General features: G+C 52.7%; 1 long non-coding RNA gene across 1 annotated transcript; it reads left to right on the top strand.

Annotated features, from left to right (window-relative positions):
• The first annotated feature begins 1,572 nt into the window (after positions 1–1,572).
• Positions 1,573–6,376, top strand: LOC118175905. Its single transcript, XR_004755188.1, has 3 exons — positions 1,573–1,695; positions 3,930–4,234; positions 5,074–6,376. It is a non-coding gene; the product is annotated as an uncharacterized LOC118175905 (long non-coding RNA).
• The last annotated feature ends 13,589 nt before the right edge of the window (positions 6,377–19,965 follow it).

Below are 19,965 nucleotides of genomic sequence, written 5' to 3'. Positions count from 1 at the left end.
CCCGCGGGGTGCCCAGCCTGGCGCTTGTGCCATGCGCACGCTGGGAACAATCATTTGCAAAGTGTGTGCCAAGCCAGGAACATCACGGATAAATCACTCATAACTGGAAGACAGTAATAACAGGAGCCTCCGGGGAAATTTGCGCTGCTGAATAGCGGATTCTTCTTCTTCTTCTTCTTTTTTTTTTTTTTTTCTTCTTTTTCACTTGAAGTCACTTAACGAACCCTCATGCTGAAATCTTCAGAAAGACTCACCTTAGGGGGTATTGGAAAATATTGATAAATAGCACTTGGCACTTCTGAGGCTCTCAGCAAGTGGCACAAACACTGCTACAGCACTCAGCTGGGATGCCTCCGCGTTTCGCTTCCCGGGGATCTTCCTGCCCGCGAGGAGCAGGCACGGACCGGAGGGAGGTCGGCATCCCCCTGCACCCCTCACCGCAGCCAGATCCCAGGGAAGGCACGGGTATCTCAGCAGCACGAGGCCTCCTGTCCCAAACTCGCCCAAGAAGCAATATATCAGCTGTAAAGCAGCTTCCGCGCTTTATTTGCTGGTAATTTACAGCCCACACTGTGAGCCAGTGTAATATTTGCAAGCAATTAAACAGAGGCTGACTCAACAACAGCTACCTCGGGTCAGATTTTCGAGTGTTCATCGTTCATAATTAAGCCCGAGCTTTCGACAGCAGCGGGGCCCGGGGCTGCCGCGCCGCCTTGCTCTGCCCAAGCAATGGGTTTGGAGCTGGGGGTGAAGGAGGAATTGTTGGAGGGGAGGAACATCCTCTGGGAGCAGGGGCAAGGCTGGGGGAGCCAGCTCCATCCCAGTGCTCTGCTCCTGCCCTCCAGCTAGGTATGGGCACTGTCAGGTCTTGTTAGTGTCTGCTCTGCCCAGGAGAGGTGAGGAAAAAGGGTTTGACTTGGACGTACAGCCCTTGCTTGACGCAGATGTAAATCCCTTGCTTGACTCGGATGCAAACCCCTCTACAAGATCCTCCCCGCACCAGGGATGTCATTGCCGACCCTGCTGGGAACTGCGGTTTGGCTCCAGGTCCCTCAGGGAAACCGAGGCACGGCGCCAAGGTGGCTGTTTGGCAGCACCGAGCAGAGCTCGCGGCTGTCCCTGCACCGTCCCAGGCTGTCACCCCATTTGGGTCTCTGCCAAACCCCCCTGGCAGAGCACTTTTCCTCCTGGAGGATGCCACAGCTGCCACGTGGAGTGATCCAGAGCTGCTCTTCCACCCATCAGCATTCTGCGCCCCCTGCCCATTGCATCCCCCAGGCTCCCTGATCCATTTTTAGAACACCCAAACAGCCCTATTTTCCCCCCTGCTGCTTACTCTTCGGGTTAGCAGTGCTTAGGAAAATGAGGCTATTTACCACCTGCTTCATCCCAGCACCACTGGAAGCAGCCCAGCGATTTCTCGGGTATCGGGGAGGGCTGGAAAGGGAAGAAAGGGATGGGAGCAGCACTGGGGTGGCAGCTGTCCCTGCACGGGTGGGCAGCTGGGGTTAATGGGGACGTTGCTCAGGTGCTATAAAGGGGAGGGCCGGGGAGCAGCAGGGTTTGCATCTCCTGTGATGGTGCTGGGGAGGCAGAGCCAGGAGCTGCTCAGGGGCTTCCTCCTGGTTCCACTCTGTGATGCTGAGCTGCTGGGGACCGTGGTCTGCAGCCACTGCTGTCCCCTGGCACCCAGAGGTACGTGGTGGCACTTGTCCCCTGCTGTCCATGAGTATGTAGCTGGGAGCGCCAGGGGTTGTGTCTGCTTCTCATCTCTGTTTGAAATCTGTTCTCTCTTCTCGGCTGCTGAAGTTGTCCTTTAATCAGCGCTGGGCCCCAGTGGGGCTGCAAGGGCCAAAACCAGTTTGTTTGCTGGTTTGGGGCCAGGCTGGGATGGGGCCAGCAGGTGCCAATGGTGCTGCCTCCACCCAAGGAGGCGTTTGTTCTCCGCTGCTGCGTGGTGACCCCACAGTGCACAGCTGCTGGGGTCTGGGGCTTGGTTTTGGGGTTATGGGGAGGCAGGGTGGGACCTGCCCTTGTTCAGCCACCAGGTGTGGGGCTGAGCACGGGTATCGTGGGCAAAGCTCTGTGGCCACGTGCTCAGGGTGCTTTTGGTGGGGGCTGCAGCCCCACGACAGACACAGCAGTTCTATGCTGCCTTCTTCAAAGCCCAGGGTGCCCTCTCCTGCCCTGTGCATGGGAGGCAGCAAACACAGCCTCAAACAGAGCCTAACTCTAGCTCCTGGCCCCTGCTGTAAAAAAATAAAAAATAAATAAAAATTAAAAAAAAGTATTTCATAGCCAGGGATAAAATGCTGGAACCAGTCACAGCAGCTGGGCAGGGGCTTTGTGGGCAGCAAAACTCACCCAAGTGCCCATGGCCACCCCTCGAGGTGACCCAGTGCCACCCCTCCTTGGGAACTCTGCTTCCCAAACGGCCCCCGGGGCATGGCACCTTGCCCAGCACTTTTGTGTGATTAAAGGAAGCCGCCGGGCTACGTACTAGCTGCTGAATTATCAGTTTTGCCATAAACCATTATTCATTATCTGTGTTTCGCTGGGTAACCTGGGCCCTGTTGGAAAAGCGCCGTTTCTTCCGCAGTCAGCTGTATTTTAATAAGTTGCGGTGCGGGTAAAATATCCCCAGAGAAAATCCAAGCATCGTTCCGTTTATCAGCCATGCAAAGTTCAGAATAAAAATATTCCAAGGTGAGGTAATGTAGTGTGACGTTGTGCGAGTTAATTTATAAAAGAATTAACTGTGTTTAGAGCAGTTAAAGGAAGAAGCTGCCTTCTCCAGCCAGCGTTGGAGTGGCCCTAAAATGAAATGTACCAGCAGAGAAACATTTATTCCTTTGAAATGTACCGGCAGAGAAACATTTCTTCCCTAGGAGAGGGTTTTGTGCACGTTCAGGTGCTAAAAGTGCAATAAGTGGACCCAGAGCTGAGGTGGGACTGAAGCTCCCTGGGCAGGCCAGTGCAGGAAAATGCTGGTGATAGGTGAATGCCATCGGCTGGAGCACTACCACACTGCCTGGAGTGCCTGTGAGCGTTAATTAAGCAGTGTTAATGAGGGCCTGGGGACGATAGAGGCCAGCCAACTCTTTCCTGTGCTGAGCAGCCCAGGGACATGGGAGGGTTTCTCCAGCTGCAGCTTGCGGCGATTTGGCCACCACGAGCATCCCTCGTGCCCTGGGGTCCCCAGGCACGTCCCGGTGCTGTGAGCACATCAGGATGGGGAATCCGAGCAGGAAGGCATGGCAGGAGCCTTCGCAGCCCCTGCTTTGGGGCTCTGTGCTGCCCTGATCCCACACACCTGAGCCACCAGCCCCTGCCGATGCCAAGAGGCCCTCCAGGGCCGCTGTTCAAATCAATGTTTGCAAGCACTTCCTTCCCCTTATCTAGCAGCTTTAGGCTCCGCTGCAAAAGAAGTGAGGAGTCTATTTAGCAGCTATTTTTCAATATAATGATTTATAATGGATCAAGAAAATTAAACTGCTGGAGGAAGAGAGCACTGGTTCGGGTGCTCCGATGGCCTAATGAAGTCCCATCAAAGTTCCCGTTTGTTGTCAGCTATTAATTCAGTCCCCAATTCAGTCTCCAAATTACTTTCCCTGGAACTGAATCTAAATATGAAAATCAATTAAGAAGGGAACTAGTAGCTACATCTGGGAGAGGGGAGAGGAGGGAGGTATGATGACGAATCACCCAGGTCCTCTCGAGCATGCAAATTAACATTTAGAGTGTATTTTGAGGAAGGGGAGCTTGGAAACGCTGCTTCACAGAAACCACTAGATCAATTTTCCAAGCCTGAGTGCTTGAGATTCTTCAAAGTTACTGAAGGCTCTGTCTTGGGATAAAAATATAAAAAAGACAAGAAATCAATGCTGATAATTAATTTAACAGAATCTATTCGTTCTCTCTTCTTCCAGTCAATGCGAAGAGAAAATCATACAGTAGCTGAATTTTACATTTCCACGGAGATTTTGCCGGGACAAAATGAATAAGCGATCATAAATTACTTCAAAAGCTCGGCTGTGTTGTTGGGAGTGGGGCTTTTTAATTAACTGGAGGGATTTGTCACCACTTCCCCCACTGCCCCTGCGAGTGGAAGCGATTGCCACCAGACGTGCCTGGGCAGCCCAGCCCTGGGCAGACGATGTGACTGCAAACCAGAATTTGGATGAGCTCGAAGCTGGAAAGCGTCAGCGCCTGCTCCCCAGCTCCCTTTTTTAGGGTGATTATTTTATTTCTATTTTTTAGCACTGATACTGTTGGGTGCTCAATTTAATATGTGGATGGGGCAGCTCATGTCCAGACTGGGACCTTGCATGTGTCCTGCAAAGAGGATCCAGGTGTTGTTTGTTTGTTTGTTTTGTTTTGTGGAATTACCGAATATCTGGGGCTTTGTGGGGTCTCTAAATGATGCTGGGCTTGGGCCCTGCAGCGGGGTGAGCAGGCACGGGCAGCGCGCAGAGAGGAGCCGCCTTTAATTATTCAGAGCTCATCTTCCCTCCCGTTAAAAACAAATGGGAAGTGGATGGATTTGGGTAATGAATCCCCGGTAGGGTACTTAGGTTTACAGCAAAACCTGTCCAGTTAAATGTATCCTGTGGAAATGGATTTGATTGCTCTCATCTTCCAACTTCAATTTGGTGGCGGTGTTTGCATACTGCCAGGCGCAGGGGCTGTGCGGGGAATAAAAAAGGTAGAAAATAAGAAAGAAAAGTGGTCCCCCCAAAAAATGGGAGGTCTCCCTTTGTGCCTCCAGCCTCGGGTCTGGGCTGGAAGGGGATGCTTGGAGCAGCCATCCTGCTGAGCGGGGACATGCTCCTAGGGAGGGGAACAAGGCCCTGCTGGATTGTCAGAGCTATTCAGGGCAGGGAGCGGAGCAGTGTGATCACCTCCACATAATTTTGCACATCCTCGAGGGGCAGCCCAGCCCGTGTCAGCTAGGGAGACACACGGGGTTTGCTCCCCTACAGACAAAGCATCCGCGCTGTGAGCAAGAGTATATATATATATATATATATTTTTCCTCCCAGGGCAAAATCCTTACAACTCTTTTCAGTGCAGTTTAGGGATGCTGGTTTCTGCCTCTGGGTCCTGGCTCGTTGGTTAACTCAGTCGTATCCAGGAGCAGTTAATACATAATACCAAAACCTAAAGCAGCTGGAGCCAAGTCCTGCGGACGCCACTTGAGAACATGCAGAACCTTCCTAAATCCCCTCCGAGCAGCCATCGGAGCGGTTTGTCATTTAGCTCAGCGCCGAGCAGCCGTCTGTCTGCCCTGTGCGCTCACACACAAGTTTCCAAGAGGGAGAAAAAAAGGAAAAAAAAAAAACCTTTGTAAGGATCCCGGCGTCGGGGAGCTGCTGCCAGCAGAGCCAGACACTTGCACCACGCTGGAAACAAACGACGTGCCGGGCAGCCGAGGCTGCTCGCTATTGAAAAGGAGAAAGAACTCATCCGGCGCTTTAGAGTAACGGATGGCTTCTGGAACAGCGAGGGCAGCCGAGGAAGGATTGCATTTATTATCCTTGTCATGTCTTTTATTAGCAAAGTTATATCACCGGCATTTTTCTTGCTGCTTTCTCATTGTTTTCCCGCAACAGCCGCCACCTTTCCCTTTGCTATCTCATGCGGTGGGGCTGGGCCAAAAGTTTCTGCTTTTGGTGATGTGGGGGTGCGACGTTGGGTGCTAAAAAGGGGTGGTGGGCATGTTCGGTCCCCTCCATCCTCAGGCTGTCCCCAGGCACGTGGCATGGCCAGGCTGCTCTCTGCATGGTACAAACCGCACTGAGGCATCATCTAAGAGGCCTCCTTCAGACCACGGGCACCTCTGCCATCCCAGAAAAACCAGTGCTCCCAGCTCAGCAGGATCCTGGGATCCCTGGGCAGGCTCTCGTGCCCATCTGATCCCCAACGATGTGGTGCGAGCCCCCCCCAGCTCCAGGGACGGGTTCTGCAGCTGCACCCAGCCTGGCTCGTGGCAGAACTGGGCCTTGCACCGGCTTTTATTTCCCCTCTCCCCCGTCCACAAATGATCTCCTTCAAATGAAGTTCCTGCGATGGTTGTTGGCCATGATCCCAGTAGGGCAGGCGATCACGTTGGATTATTTTATTAGCGAGATGTAGCTCTGTAGCTCATTGCCGGGGCTGCAGCTCGGTGCTGTGCCCACTCCCAGGTCCGGAGCTGCCCCTGCCCTGTGGACGGGCTGGGCTGCCCGGCAGCTGCTTGAAATGAGGGACTTGCTGTTTTATCTGTCTTAAATATGATACAAATAGCATATCAAAACACGTAAATGGGGCTGGGTGAGGTTGACACTTCTGGGGAAGTTGCTTTGGCTGCGTTTGGAGTTTTTGCCGAGTTCCTGCCCCTGGTTTTATTAGCAACAACCCCTTGTCGCGGGACAGGAGAGCACCAAGCGATGTTTTTCGGCCAAGGATATGACTTGTTGGGCAGCTCCATGGCTGCCTCCTTGTGTTTGCTGTGGAGGGTCTGGGTGGCAAAGCTGCCTGTCCCCATAACAAGTGAGGGGCTTTGGGAGCGCCTGTGCAGCTCACTGGGGTCCCTGGACCCTCCAGCCACCTCCCTTCTGCCCTGTTCCTGTTTAAGAGCAGCTCTCCCACATTGCCTCCCCCAAACCAGCACCTGCAGCAGCCTGTGGGGGTTTCCAAACGCCCATTTCTCCACCCTGGGGGGTTTTTGCTCTGTCCCTTGGGAGATGCTGCCGGGCAATGCAGGAGCAAGGCGTTTGTTTAAATGCTCCGAGGATCTGTGTGCTGTCCGCAGCCCCGGCAGTGATGGAAACAGGTCTGAAGGTACGGTGAGCTCATGCTCTGCTTTCTTTGCACACAAAGCCAAGGGGAAGAGGGAACCTGTGTGGGCTGAGTGGCTAGGGCACTGCACAGGAGGAGGCATGACCCGCCCCCCCCCCAGCCCTGGTTCATCCATTTCTCCTGCAGCAAGCAGCCCAGAGGGCTCGTACAAAGCAAATTTGCTTTATTGCCACCCTCAAATAAGCCCGAGATGATGTTGAGCATCCTCTGAGGCCCTGCTACCCCTGTCTTGCAGCCGAGGAAAGGAAAAACCCCTATGGAGTGTGCGATCAAAGCAGGGAAGGGAGCACACGTAGTCCTTAATACTGCCCAGAGGCGAGCAGCACGGAGGAGGAGAAGGCGGCGATGAACACACCCCACTAACAGTGTAAGTGTTACATGCCAGGCAGCACGGCACCCTGGAAGCTGCAGGATTTAATCAAAAAGACGCTGTCAGCCCAAATAGCATCAGCAGGAGAGGCACCCGGGCTCGGTGTCGCGGTGGCGACAGCAGCCGCGGAGAAGGTGCCAGGCTCGGCTCTGTGCTCCAGACCTGAAATGCTCCTGCTTCAAGGACTCATGGTGACAGCAGCTCTGCTTGCTCCTTGCAGCCTGGCCACATGAAGGCTTTCCCACTGGTGTTGTCCTGGCTCATGCTTTGGCAGTTCTGTTCCAACTGATTTCTGGGGTTGGTACCTACGTGCATTTTCCACGGGTGCTTGGAGTGAAACGAGCCCTAGAGCCCGACTGGGTCAACCTCCTTCCCATGCCACTGAAGGTGACACCTTTGGGACTTGTCCCCAGGTGCGTGACGTGTCCAGTCTGGTGGTGCCGTGGTGAGGGGAGAACTATTTGCATGTGGGAAAGCTTCCAAAATGAGATGCAGAAAGCTTTGGTGAGAGCGCAGCCATGGGGTGCACCTTGTGGGTGCAGGGAAGGAGGGATCCCTGCTAAAGCCCTGGGGGTGGCCGGTGATGCTCATGCCACTGTCCCCAGCTGGACCTGGCTGGCCCCTGTCCCCAGGGTGCCTGTGCCACTGCTCCTGGTTGTTACCCACAGCGCTTGCCCTGCCCTTCGGTGCCAGGGGGATCTGCCTTGCCCCTTCGCCCTGCAAAGCTTCCCCCTCTGCACGTGCTGGGGTCAAAATTGCTCATCCCTCCCCTGTCTGCTGGCTCTGCAAGAGGAAAATTGGCTGCTGGCTCGAGTGACACCGTGCTAATAGAGTGAGTGGTTTTATTTGCCATCAGGACTGGGGTCGGGCAGGGAGTGCTGCCCGTGTAGATCATTACCGGTGCATAAAGATGCCACGTGTGTGTGTGTCACCTCCCTGGCTCGCAAGGCTCTGCAGCTCCTTCCCTTTCTTCTCCCCTTTGAGCTCATTGCTTTGCAGGGCTCCTGGGAACAGGAGGGACAGGAGGGGAAGAGGAGGAGGAAGAGAAAAGGGCCCCGAGGCAGGGGAAGGGCGGCAGTTCGAGGGCTGCCTGATCCAGAACAAATGCTGGGGGCTGTGAGTATTTACTTGTGCCTTTTAAAAATGAGTTTGCAGTCTTTGAACTTGTGTTTAGCCCCTTCAAAGGGTCTAACAGCCCCTTGGGGAGGGGATTCTGGACCCCGGGGTGCGACGGATGCTGCAGGTGGGTAAATCCCAATTCTGTCCCCACCATGCCTCTCCTCTGCCCCAGGTTGTTGTATTCACACACAGACGCTTGCACAGCAGGACTCTTATTCCCAAAGTGCCTGGGCATGGCAAGGAGCCGGGGTAGCTCACAGCACCCACCACAGCTGAGCTACCCAGGTGGAGCAGCTAGGCAAGGAGGAGCAACCTCTCAGCCATTCAAGCCTCCCTGAAAGAGCCCCACGAGCACCAAAATAAGAAATTTGCCCCGTTAATGATGGCAGGGAGTGGTCATGCTTGTTCAGCTGTGCCCGTGTCCCTGGGTACCCCAAACAGGCAGCGAGGAGTGGTGAGGGGCACATGTCTGCCTGTGGTTGTGAATCTGCAGCTCCAGCACCGAGGGCACCCAGGGGCTGGCAGGACCCAGCACACACCAGCAGCCCACCTCTGATTTCCTGTTTTCTGCCTTGGATTAACTCTGCAAAAGCACCTGAACACTGCAAGTGTGTGACCCTAGTAAGCATGTGTGCAGGGTGGGGTATATATGCTGCACCTTAGCCAGGGATTCTTATTTATCCCACTGTAATTGTGTGTGTGTATCTATGTGTGCATAGGTAAATTTGCAAGTTGATATCCATCAATGCGCTGTAGAAAAGAGCAGTGGATCTTTGCAGGTAGGGAAACTGAGGCAGGGGGAGGCTGGCTTGCACCTGGGGCCCCTGGGTGCAGAAATGAAGCTTCCAAGCTTTTATTCAACCTGGCCCAGCAAAGGGACGAGCCCCTGTGGCCGCCTTGGTGCCAGCCCTGCCTGCTCGGCCGCTCCAGCCGGGCTCTGCAGATGCTCTCAGATCTCGGTGCACAAAACCACACCGGGCTCAGGGCGGCAGCTCGGTGCCCAGGGCGTCGCTCCTCTCTGATTGTGCCTTGGTGCCGTTGACAGAGGATGTGTTCATTAAGCCCCTCTAATCTTTATTTCTGAGACCGTTTGCAAGCAGCTGCTCTTTGGCAGTTTGTTCTCTGCTTCGGCTCATCTCTTTTGTCAGGTGCAGCGTGAGTTCAATTGTGCAGAGCGAGCTGCTCGCATGCAGGGAGAGACGGTTTCTTTATGTGCCAGGTACATTTCCTTGTCCAATATTGTTTGAAAAAGGATTTCTCCTCCAAATGAGATCTGCGTGGGCCCTTGTGGGGACAGGAGGTACCAGTGTGAACTGGGACCTGGGACCGGGGAGGGTTTTGTTTGGTTTTCTGCTGCTTCCTTTATTTCTGCCAGGAATGAAAGCAGCAGCACCGCAGCCACAAAAGCAGCGGTTTCTTGGAGAAGAGCCAGGCTGGTTTGACACTGTTCCCCCGAATGACAAGAATCAAAAGAAAAAAAAAATCCAGCAGCCACCACTCTTGCTCCAGCATCACTAATCCAAGAGCTGAGGGTTTATTTGTACTGACTAAGCTGAAGTGAGCAACTTAATTCCCTTTTAATTCTCTTCAGAAGGCCTCAGAAAGCTTAATAGCTGTTTTCTTGCATGAAATTAGCTCGGATTCGGCCCCCAGCTCTCCTGGGCTCTGTGGCCTTGGTGGTCGGGTTGTTTTTTTATTACCCCTTCCCAATAAAGGTCACAATTCGAGTCCAGGAGGGGGAGTAATGAAGCGATGGCTGCTGCTGGTGACCTGTCCCCCTCGTCCTGGGCAGCAGGGACAGCCTGGGGGTGGCCTTGCTCTGTCCCCCCCGAGGAGCTGTCACCCCGCCACAGGGCCACCATGGCATTGGGCAGCCAGGGCTCATCCCAACGTGTCCATCTGGGGCCTTTCCCAATGCCCACGTCTCCAAAAGCCGCCTCTGGGTATTTGTTATTACTGCCCACGAGGTTTGTCACAGGGATGGCGAAGTTGCTCGGCGATGGCTCTTCCCTAAAGCCACAGAGCCCTGTCCTGAGACCCTCAGGGTAGGGAAAAAATTATCCTCGGGAACTCCTCAGGGGGCCTGGCGGAGCATCCTGCTGCCATTATGGGTTACTCCAGCCCATCCATTCACCGTCCTGCCCTAGTGGGCATGAGGAAGTCTTTGTCTACAAGAGCACCTCAAGCAAGTAGATTAAAAAAAAAAAAAAAAAAAAGGTGAAAATCACATTTTTTAATCAGCATGGACTTTTGGATTGATTTATGGGTGTCTGTTGCAGAGCAGGGTCTGCTCTGCTACATGTTGAATGACATTTGTAAGAATAGAAATGGGCTTGGAAATTGCTTTTATTTAGTTATTTATTTATTTGTATTAGAGGAATGTCAGAGCACACATGGCTGGGTATTGGGGTGGTAGAAACAGGGAGCCCCCAGATTCATTGAGGAAGATTAGCAGGAGAATGGGGCTTTTACTCTCCTGTAATATTTAATATCTGTCATGTGAACTATAACCTACAACTACAGGGATCTATTTTGGAATTTGTTGCATTATTATTATTATTATTTTTTAACTAGAAAATGGTAGTTACAGGAGATATTTGCAGGCAGCAGGGCTGGTCTTGATGGGTTTTAGTGAGGGAAGCTGGGGAGCGTTTCCAACTTTGCCTACATCACCGTTCGTTGCTGGTGCAAAATTGCTTTTCATTTGGAGGCTGAAGCTGACGTGCTGTCTTTCAGTAAGAGAAAAATGAAATTGCTCCCCTGACTCAGTGTGTGGCTCCACGGGGCAGCCGCTGTGCTGGGGGGCTGCGGAGGCAGGACGGGAGGCTGGGGTGGAGGAGCTGCCTGGAGGCCGCCCGCTGCCCCCAGGAGCGCCCCGTCCCTTGGAGAGCACTGCAGAGCCCTGTGCTTGGGGCGAAGCCTCCTGCACTGGTGCAGCCCAGGATGTGGCCAGACTCAGGAAGGGAAGGATGCTATTTATTAGGAGGCTGTTAAACAAACAGGTGGCTTTGGGGTTTTGGGGCGAGCTCAGCCAAGCTTGTGGCCTTGCTGCTTGGCGCACCGTGCCCTGTGCCAACCTGCAGGCCCCTCGCTGCCCCAAAATCGGCCTTTTGGCATGCCACCGAGCTCCCTGCGCCGATTCCTCCCAAGGCACGGGCCCATTTCTCTCTGCTGTTCCCCCACAAGTCTTCCAGCAGCCCAGACAGCTGCTGCCTCCCTGCCCAGAGGATGCTGCGGGGTGCAGCAGCGATGCTCGGGGGCCGGGACCCCCCCATCGGGGGCCGGGACCCCCCCACCTCCTGCATCCCCCCGGGCTCCCCCAGCGATGCCCAAGGCCTCGGCCAGCGGCTGTTGGCCCGGGGGGATGCGGGGGAAGGCGGCGAGCCCAGCGCCAGCCTTCAGTGACACCTAGCGGCTGCGGGGACACGCGGGGACACCCCCAGCACTGTCTCAGGGTGACGAGGCTTTTTTATTGTCCCCCAAGGGTTTTAAATTTATCTGCAGAGCTTTGTGGGTTATCGCTCCGCATCCCTCCTCCGACAGACAGGAGGGTGTCTGTACGGGTGGGCGCAGGCGGGTTTTGGAGCACCCCCCTTGTGACTTCAATCACAAAGGTTTCTTTGCTCTTTGGCACCTAAAGGGAGGAAAAGTTTTGGCAGGACGGGCTAGCCGGGGTCAGCTTCGATCCGCTCTGCTCCTTGAGTGAAGAGATCAAAAGGGAAAGAGAAGAGGAGGCAGCAGCAGGTGAAGGGGTGTTGATGCTGCAGGATGCACACAGCTGGGGTTTCTCCTCCTGGATTGTCCTTGATGCACGATGAGGACAAGGGGCAATGCTGACCTGCAGATGCCACCAGCAAAACCCAGACTGGTGCAGCCACCCAGCCCTGTCCATGCCTTAGCACTGCCCTCACGGGAAGGGGCTGAGCCTTGGTGCCTGGAAAGGTTTTAGCTCCTCCACAAAAAAAAACAAAAACAAAACAAATCAAACAAACAAACAAAAAAGGCAAAATCTGGTTCACTTCCTTGCAGTGGAAAGAGTTTTATGGGTGTTATTTATTTATTTATTTATTTATTTTATCAACAGGGATCTGAACTTCCCTCCTGAGGTGACACAAAGCCCAGCTTGGCCTCCACACTGCTGAGAATTGCTATTGATGTAACAGCAGTGGATAGCGATCTCACAGATATTTATATATTTTCCTTTCAAACACCCTTACTGCTGCCCAGACTGGTGTGTGCATGCAGGGAAGAATCTCCTTTGTTCCCTCACACTAGAGTTGTGGTTGGTTTGCAGGCCTTGGAGGGCTGAAACAGGAACATGTGGTGTAAATGTCCCGATCCTGGCTCAACAGCAGGAGGAGCGTGGAGGGGCAATCCTGTTGTGACTGTGCTGGAATTACATGGGGGTGAAACTCCCTGAGGAGCCAGGACCCTCCTCAGGCAGCCCAGAAGCTCCTGCCCCGTTGTCCCGTGTCCCCATGTCCCCTTTCTGGGGGGCAAAAGGGCTGCAGTGGCTGCCCCCTCCCAGGCCACATCCCCTCCTGGTCACATCTGCCCCGGTGCTGGTCAGAGGGCTCCCAGCACTTGGTGTTCAGCTCTCTGCCATCAGCTGCACAGCAAACAAACGAACCCTGAGTTACGGGGCTGATTTTCAAGCAAATTAACACTGGGGCAGGTCTGAAGCCAAGTGCTAAAAACGTCTGTGCTAACAGAAGGGGGAAGAGTTTGCCAAGAAAGTAGGAGCCAGCTGCAGCGGGCAGGCACGTTCCCATTGCTCACTGCAGTCAGATCCCCTCGGGCATTCCGAGGCCCGAGGTGTTCAAAGCTCGAAGGCAAATACTTATTTTAATGGAGTAACATAGCCACGGTATTTGAGGCTCACACCTTACATACAGGCTGTTTTTTCCCTCTTTCTTTCTTTTTTTTTTTTTTTTTTTTTCTTCTCATGCGATTGGGGTGAAGAAAATAAAGAACTGTAATCTTCAACGGACAGGAGCAGATGAGAAGCCTTGGGTGCCTCCAGGGATCTCATGGGGGGAATTTCATTCTCCCACCCCATCTCTAGGTCCATCTCAGGGTTTGTTATGAGATCTGGGGGGCACAGAGCACTGCTGTCCCGTGCACTGTGTCCGAGGGCGTGCTGCCATCCCAAGCAATGCGGTGTTTCCCTGTGATAAACCTTATCCAGCCCAGCCCAGCACAGACGCTGCTGGAGATTGTGTGACTGTAACCCAGGCTGGCATTGCTGGAAAGGCTTAGCATGAAGAGAACAGTTCTCCCCATATCTTCAGGTGTTGTAGCTTTCAGTGCTAATTATTATGTGTTTTAATTCATCCAAAACTGATATAATCTTCAAAGCTTAAATATGTCTTGATGCGATGCTTCCATTGTCATTCCCTTTTCCTTTGAACTCCTGCGAGGGAGCCTTGGAGACCCCACAGCTATTGCTTTGTGTTTGCTTTTAATCAGCTCGTGTTTCTTCTGAAAAACAAACAATACCACAACGGTTTCTCCTTGGAAACTTCTGCACGTTTCCAAGAAGAAGAGAGCGTGAAAGCATGATTTGTTAATTGCTGAACTCCTTTCCTTGATGTCTTCCCTTCTTGTTATCTGTTTCGAGGCAAGAGGAACGGCTTGCTTAATTTAGTGGGGGAATCGGAGGGTGCATGTGTACGTGGAAGCATGGTGACAGCAACACGTCGGTGTGATGCCAGGGATGTCACCAGGATGTCCCCACAGGTGCTGGCCCAGCCAGGTGAAGCTGCAGCGTCTGCCACAGCCCCATCCCAGTGCCCGGCGCAGCCACGGCGCCTGTAGGGAAAAGCAGCGAGTTTGGGATCATTTTTCTGCTTCTCAACTTTGCTCCCTGCTGGAGCTGATTTATCCCTGCAGCTTGCACAGCTACATCCAAGCGGGGCATGTTTCGCCTTTGTGCTACAGGAGATCGCTGTAAATTATTAGCTTCTTTGTGTCAGCCAGAGCCCGACACAGCCCATAAAACTTTCTGGCCATGTTATTGCATTGGAGCTTGGCACCGGGCTGCTGGCAGCAAGCTGCCTGAGGCCAAGGGGGAGAGGTTGCCAGCTCGAAGGATGTGTTATTCTCCAGCATGCCTACATCCTTGCCCCTGAGATCAGCCACAGGGTCTGTGAACACGTCTTTCCAGCACGGTGCAGCCTCCGAGGGGAGAGACCTGTCCCGACTGCTGACCCCTTCCCAAACAGCCTCCACCCTGCTCCAGCTCTGCAGGGGCCGTGCCCACCCCTCCGGTGCCAAAGCACCCTGCAGCATGTGCTTGACACTTGCAGCTGGAAGAATTGTTATTGTTATTATTATTTATTAATGATTATATCTGAGCATAGAATCGGTGAGATTAAAATTCAGAGGTCTCCGGGTGAGATTGCAGCCTGTTCGATATATTATCCATAAGTGATATGCAAACAAGGGTGGAGTGGGGAGAGAAGGGGATCTCACGAGAGCCACAAAAAACGGACTTTTAATTTAAAACTATCCTTCACTGACTTGCACGTCTCTCCTGCAAGCCTATTTTTTATTTCCCCCTGTGCAGCAGTAATCAGAAGGTAACAAGGGAGAAGGGGAAACGGATTATCTTCCAGCTCTATCTGGCTGATTTCAGGGCTGTAAATTATAGATATATATGGTACAAAGGAGTGCTGGGATATTAATTTCTGTTGTTGAAAATCACAGACCCTCTGCTTTAATTTACTGCTAAATAATAAATGACATTGTAAGATACTCAGCAAAGATAAAGATGCCCCAGTAAATCATAGAGCTCATAAGCACTTACGGATCAGTCTATCTTGTATGTGTACTTAAGTGGTTTATATTGTTCTCACAAAGCAGAAATAAGCAGGCGTTTAACTGATGTTATCTGCCAAAATAAAGGATGAACCTGTGAATCAAACAGTTTCCTGCAAATCACCATTTACATTTGCAGAATGAAATGGGAAGTGGTGCTTCAGGGATTCTAAAAGACTTTTAGCACCAAACCTGCTCCGCTGGAGGCAGCGGATGCTGGCACGGAGAATGGCCAGGAGGTTTGGTGGGGTTTGCCTGCACCTCACCAGAGGAATGCTGTGTGCTTTTCAGAGTCACTTTGGCCAACTCTCGCCCTTCCAGTAATCCTGTACTCCATTTCTGGCTCCAGTTGTGTTTTTCTCTCCTCCCTGGATCCACTCATGCCATGCAGCAGAGCACAACAGCAGATCTGCTAAATGATCCCGCGGGAGAGGCAGGAGCTCCTGGGCAGCCACAAGATGGGTGCTGGACTCGTACACAGCCCTGAGGAGCTGGGCAGGCGATGTCCCTAACCTGCCAGGCTCCACCAATCTGCAGTAAACTGGCCAAATTCTGTGTGAACGCAACAGAAAGAGATCTCAAAGGGCAGCTGCCCGTCCAGGCACAGGGCTGGGAGACCCAGCTGGGGTGTCCCCCTGTAGTGTGACCTGGGACACAAGTTCTGGAGTATTTCAAAGGTATTTCAGAGTGGGGCTACCCCAGCAACAAATTAAGAGGGATCAGCATTGTCCTTCCTGGGATGGCCCCAGCTAGCACACATTTATGAGGTGCCCAGCCTTCCTCCTCCTATCCTGCCAAGCCAGGGGCCAGGCGTGGTTAAGGCTGGTTGTTATCTCTGATATCTGTCAGCCCACAGAGCTGATTGTGTCCCCTTGGGGGACACTGGGTGAATAACTGCTGGTGTTGGCCTCCTGCCCTGCAGATACCCCTACAGCCAAGAAATGTCATCTTTGCGACCCAGCTGTGTTTCTTGGAGGCATTGGCACCCCACAGCCCTTCGTGACCCGGGCCTGTACCCCACAGATGTGCTGGCTGAGCAGTGGGGAGGACTCTCCGTCCCACTTCAGGGTTTGTTTCAGCTCCTTGAAGAGCTGCAGTTCTGCACATTAATTCACACAAAGCATCAGTTTGCCTGGCCACCGCAGCACCTGCCCTGGTGTTTATCATCTCAGGGCACGTGGGCACCAGCCCAGCTGGTTTTGTCAGAGCAGGCATGCAAACAGTGCTGCTGGCAGGTTGATGGCAGGGAAAGGCTCCAGCTGGGGACAGTGACAAGTGGCTGAGAGAGAAAACATCTCTCTCCAGCACAGCTGGATTTGGACAAGGATGTTTCTCTGTGAGCAAGGGTGTTCAATAGCAATACATTAGGTTCAGAAACCTTTGTGTCCTTCTCTGAGGCGGGGAATTGAGAGCAGAGGATCTGCTGCTGGGGGGAATTCTAGAAACAGCTGAGCTCTGCATAGTAGGGAATTTACATTTCATGTTTCAGCACCAGCCTTCCAGTTCAGAAGCACCTAGGCCCCATCATGGGATGGACATGCACGCAGCGAGAGCCTTGGGATCAGGTGTCCCAGTGACATGACTGAACACACCACCCGTTGTGACCCTATCCCTGTAAAGGTGTGATGGCATCATGATCTCTGCTGGACACATTTTCCGAGCATGAGATGGGTGAGGGCCTTAAGCCAGGCAACAGGAGCCAGAGCACGGATGTGGCCCTGCTGCAATAGTCGTGCCGGCCAGGGAAGTTGGGATGAGTACCTTGTGTGAGAACCCCTGAGAGAAGGGTCTGTGTGTGACTTGTGGTGGGAAGATGTACAGAGCTGGGCTTTCATATCAGATACCTAGAATGCAAGCTGATTTCTGGGGCAAGGAATTGGCCAGCTTTCTGGCCAAATGGCCCAGCAGAGCCTGGCAGAGCTGGGTACTGCCTGTATCACTGTTTCTCATCTTGCCAATAAGAGAACATAGGAGAGGCCAGAAAAGAACTTTAAAGCATTCTCAGGGCATTGTACACTGAAATGTTCTTCCCTTTTGCAGATTATCTGGAAAAGTTCCAGTGGCAGCAAACCCTGTAGCAGCTTTTCCTGGTGTGTGCTGACAACACAGGTGAGTTGCAAACCCCCAACTGGATGGTGGCTTCCAAATGCTGGAAATCTGCTCCCAAAGAGGCCAGAAAGCAGTGAGTCTCTGCTTGCAGGTGCCCTGTGCTTCTTGCTGCAGAGCCGACAACCGCATATCCCATAGCACATCCTGCATCAGGGCACCAGAGCAGTCATGGTGGGCAATGGTCCCTGTTCCCAGGAGTCGCAGTGCTGTGCTCCGTCCCCCTTCACTGTGCTGCAGCAGTGACTCCAAACGAGGAGGATCCAACCCAGGCTCCTGCTATTTTGTTTTGCTAATGCTGTTGAAAGACAGGGCAGCTCCAATTTGCCCAGAGCTGCTCAGTTACAACATGGCACTGCAGGGAAGGTCTACACTGAAAACCATGTTTGACAGTGAAAGCGTTTTGCTGGAGCACAGCATGAGAAAAACAAATTACTATGGCATAAACGAGCAAATCCATCATCAGAGGGAAGAGGAGGAGAGAATTGGTTTAAGGATCCACGTATGAGACTGTGACAGTAATCATATAACGGCCCTTTAAATGTCAAGAGGGATGAACACGGTTTAATAGCAACAGAAATGCTGCCAAGCTGGGCGACGTGTAACAGAGCAGATGGATAGATAGATCTACTTATTATCTACTCCCTGGAAAAAGGAGGAGATAATTCAGGTTTATGCTTGATCTAGTGTGTAAATCTCAGAAAGGTAATGCTTTCTTTTACCAAAGGGGAAAACACACACACACACAAAAAGAATTAGTTTGTTTTCAGACCCAGACAGCACAGGTTCAGCTGTACAAATGAGACGCATAACATTTAAAGCTGGCTGCAGCCCTGGCAGTATTATATCGAGGAAAAATGAAAGCACGGGGGCGTGGGAGCTGTCGGTCAGAGCTGGGTGGCACCATGCCTCATTCAGCAGTGCTCAGAGTAAGAGGAAAGAAGAGGAGGTGGTGTGCTTCTGCTCTCAGGCTCTGCACACATGTGCCCCTGTGCTGTCCTGATGCAGGATGGAGAGGGAAGGAGGTGCCTGTCTGGAACGGGGTGTCCAGCTGCATCCTGCCAGTGCCAACGTGCTTGCCCCTTCTGAAAGGCCCAGTTGCATTTTTGAATAATTAAAATGAAATCAGCCAAACAGACCCCTGTTTTTTCTGTCTTCGCCTCCTTCCACACCACTGCAGGTGTATCAGGGTGCACTCAGTCCCACAGTGTTAAGCAGGTTGTGGGGAGTTTGGAGCCCCTTTGACTTGGTTGGAGAAGCCCATTTCTGCTGTGAGGGGGCCGGGCTGCCAGCCTGCCCAGCACAGCCACTGCACAGAGGGACAGGGAGGTTTTGGGGTCCAGGCTCTGGCAGCCTGCCTGCAGGGCTCTCCTACCATGCTCTGAGCACCTTCTGGTACTCTTACAGGGTCATACTCTGAGTGGAAGCTCAAAAAAGCCACTGAGCATTGCCACATCCCATGTTAAACGAGCAACACATGAAAAGCTGGGCTGTGTGGGGAGAGAGGTGAACATCCCTGGGCTTGTGTCCACTGGTCAAAGGGCAGAAGGTAAGGGCTTGGTGCCCTGAAAAGGTGGATGCAGGCTCTGCAAACTGATCTCCCCAGATCTGTGGGTATTCATGTTTCCATTCATCCTTTTGCATGACAATTGTGTGCGTGCAAAATGGGGGCTCTGATTTCACAGGGACAGAAAAGACGTTCCTGGGTATTTGTGAAGCACTCTGACCATGTATTTACAAACACCAGAACAAAGACATGAGTGGTTGAACAGTTTATTGCCCAGAACAGCTCTGTGACCATGCAGGCAGCATGGCACAGGCTGCATGGCCACCAACGAGAGCCCGAAGGTTGATTTTCCCTGCTCCATCAGCCGGTCAGGTCGGGCTGCCAGGGCTCTGTGGCAACCTGAAGGCGAGGGTTTGTGAGCAGTGCGGAGCTCGGCTTTGCAAGCTGCTCCTTCCACCTTCCTTAACATGCATCATTTAGATCTGTGTCTATATTTTATAAAAGGTCTGCTAAAATGTGTTATTGCAGAAATAAAACTAAGCGCTTATTCATTTTTAATCAGCCATTGGGGAGAAAGCCCTTGCACGCTTGTTGTGGTGTTTTCCTTCTGTTGGGCTATTTGTACTGAGGTGTCTTGGAGGGAAATTTGTGATTAAATTACATGATTGATATACCTTCATTCATGCTGAAAAGCCTCTCGCACTTAGCCATGAGCAGAGCTGTCAAAGCCGCTGAAAGTGAAGCACAATTCACCGTAAACAGGGGGCCTTGGAAACCATAAACAGCAAATTAGAGCTAAATATTGATTTACTCCACATTAACTCCAACCCCAGCTCCTAGCAAATCCGGCCTCTGAGTTCTCCGTACACAGATATTTAACGATTATGTTAAATTTCATAAGACAGAAAATGGGCGCTTTCTTAGAACAGAGATTTTATTTTTATTTTATTTTCTGGATCACATCGCATTTCCTGTTTTCCTTGCGTTTTTCCTGGCTCGGGCCTGGCTGGGGCCTGGCGGCGCTGCGCGTTGCCATAGCAACGCCGTGCCCTTTTCAGGAAGCCTGTCCCTTTAAGGCAGCCTCTGGAGGCCTGCGGGAGGCCGGAAGTGCTCCCCCGAGGCGCTCTGGTCTTGTTCTCGTCTCGGTGCTCTTCCTGCTTCCGGCGGCGGGCGGAGCGCGGGGCCGCGTGGTGGCGGGGGGGGG

This window comes from Oxyura jamaicensis, chromosome 18 (genome assembly GCF_011077185.1).
Source record: "Oxyura jamaicensis isolate SHBP4307 breed ruddy duck chromosome 18, BPBGC_Ojam_1.0, whole genome shotgun sequence".
Classification (NCBI taxonomy): Eukaryota; Metazoa; Chordata; class Aves; order Anseriformes; family Anatidae; genus Oxyura; species Oxyura jamaicensis.
This window is presented reverse-complemented; position numbering and strand designations above follow the sequence as displayed.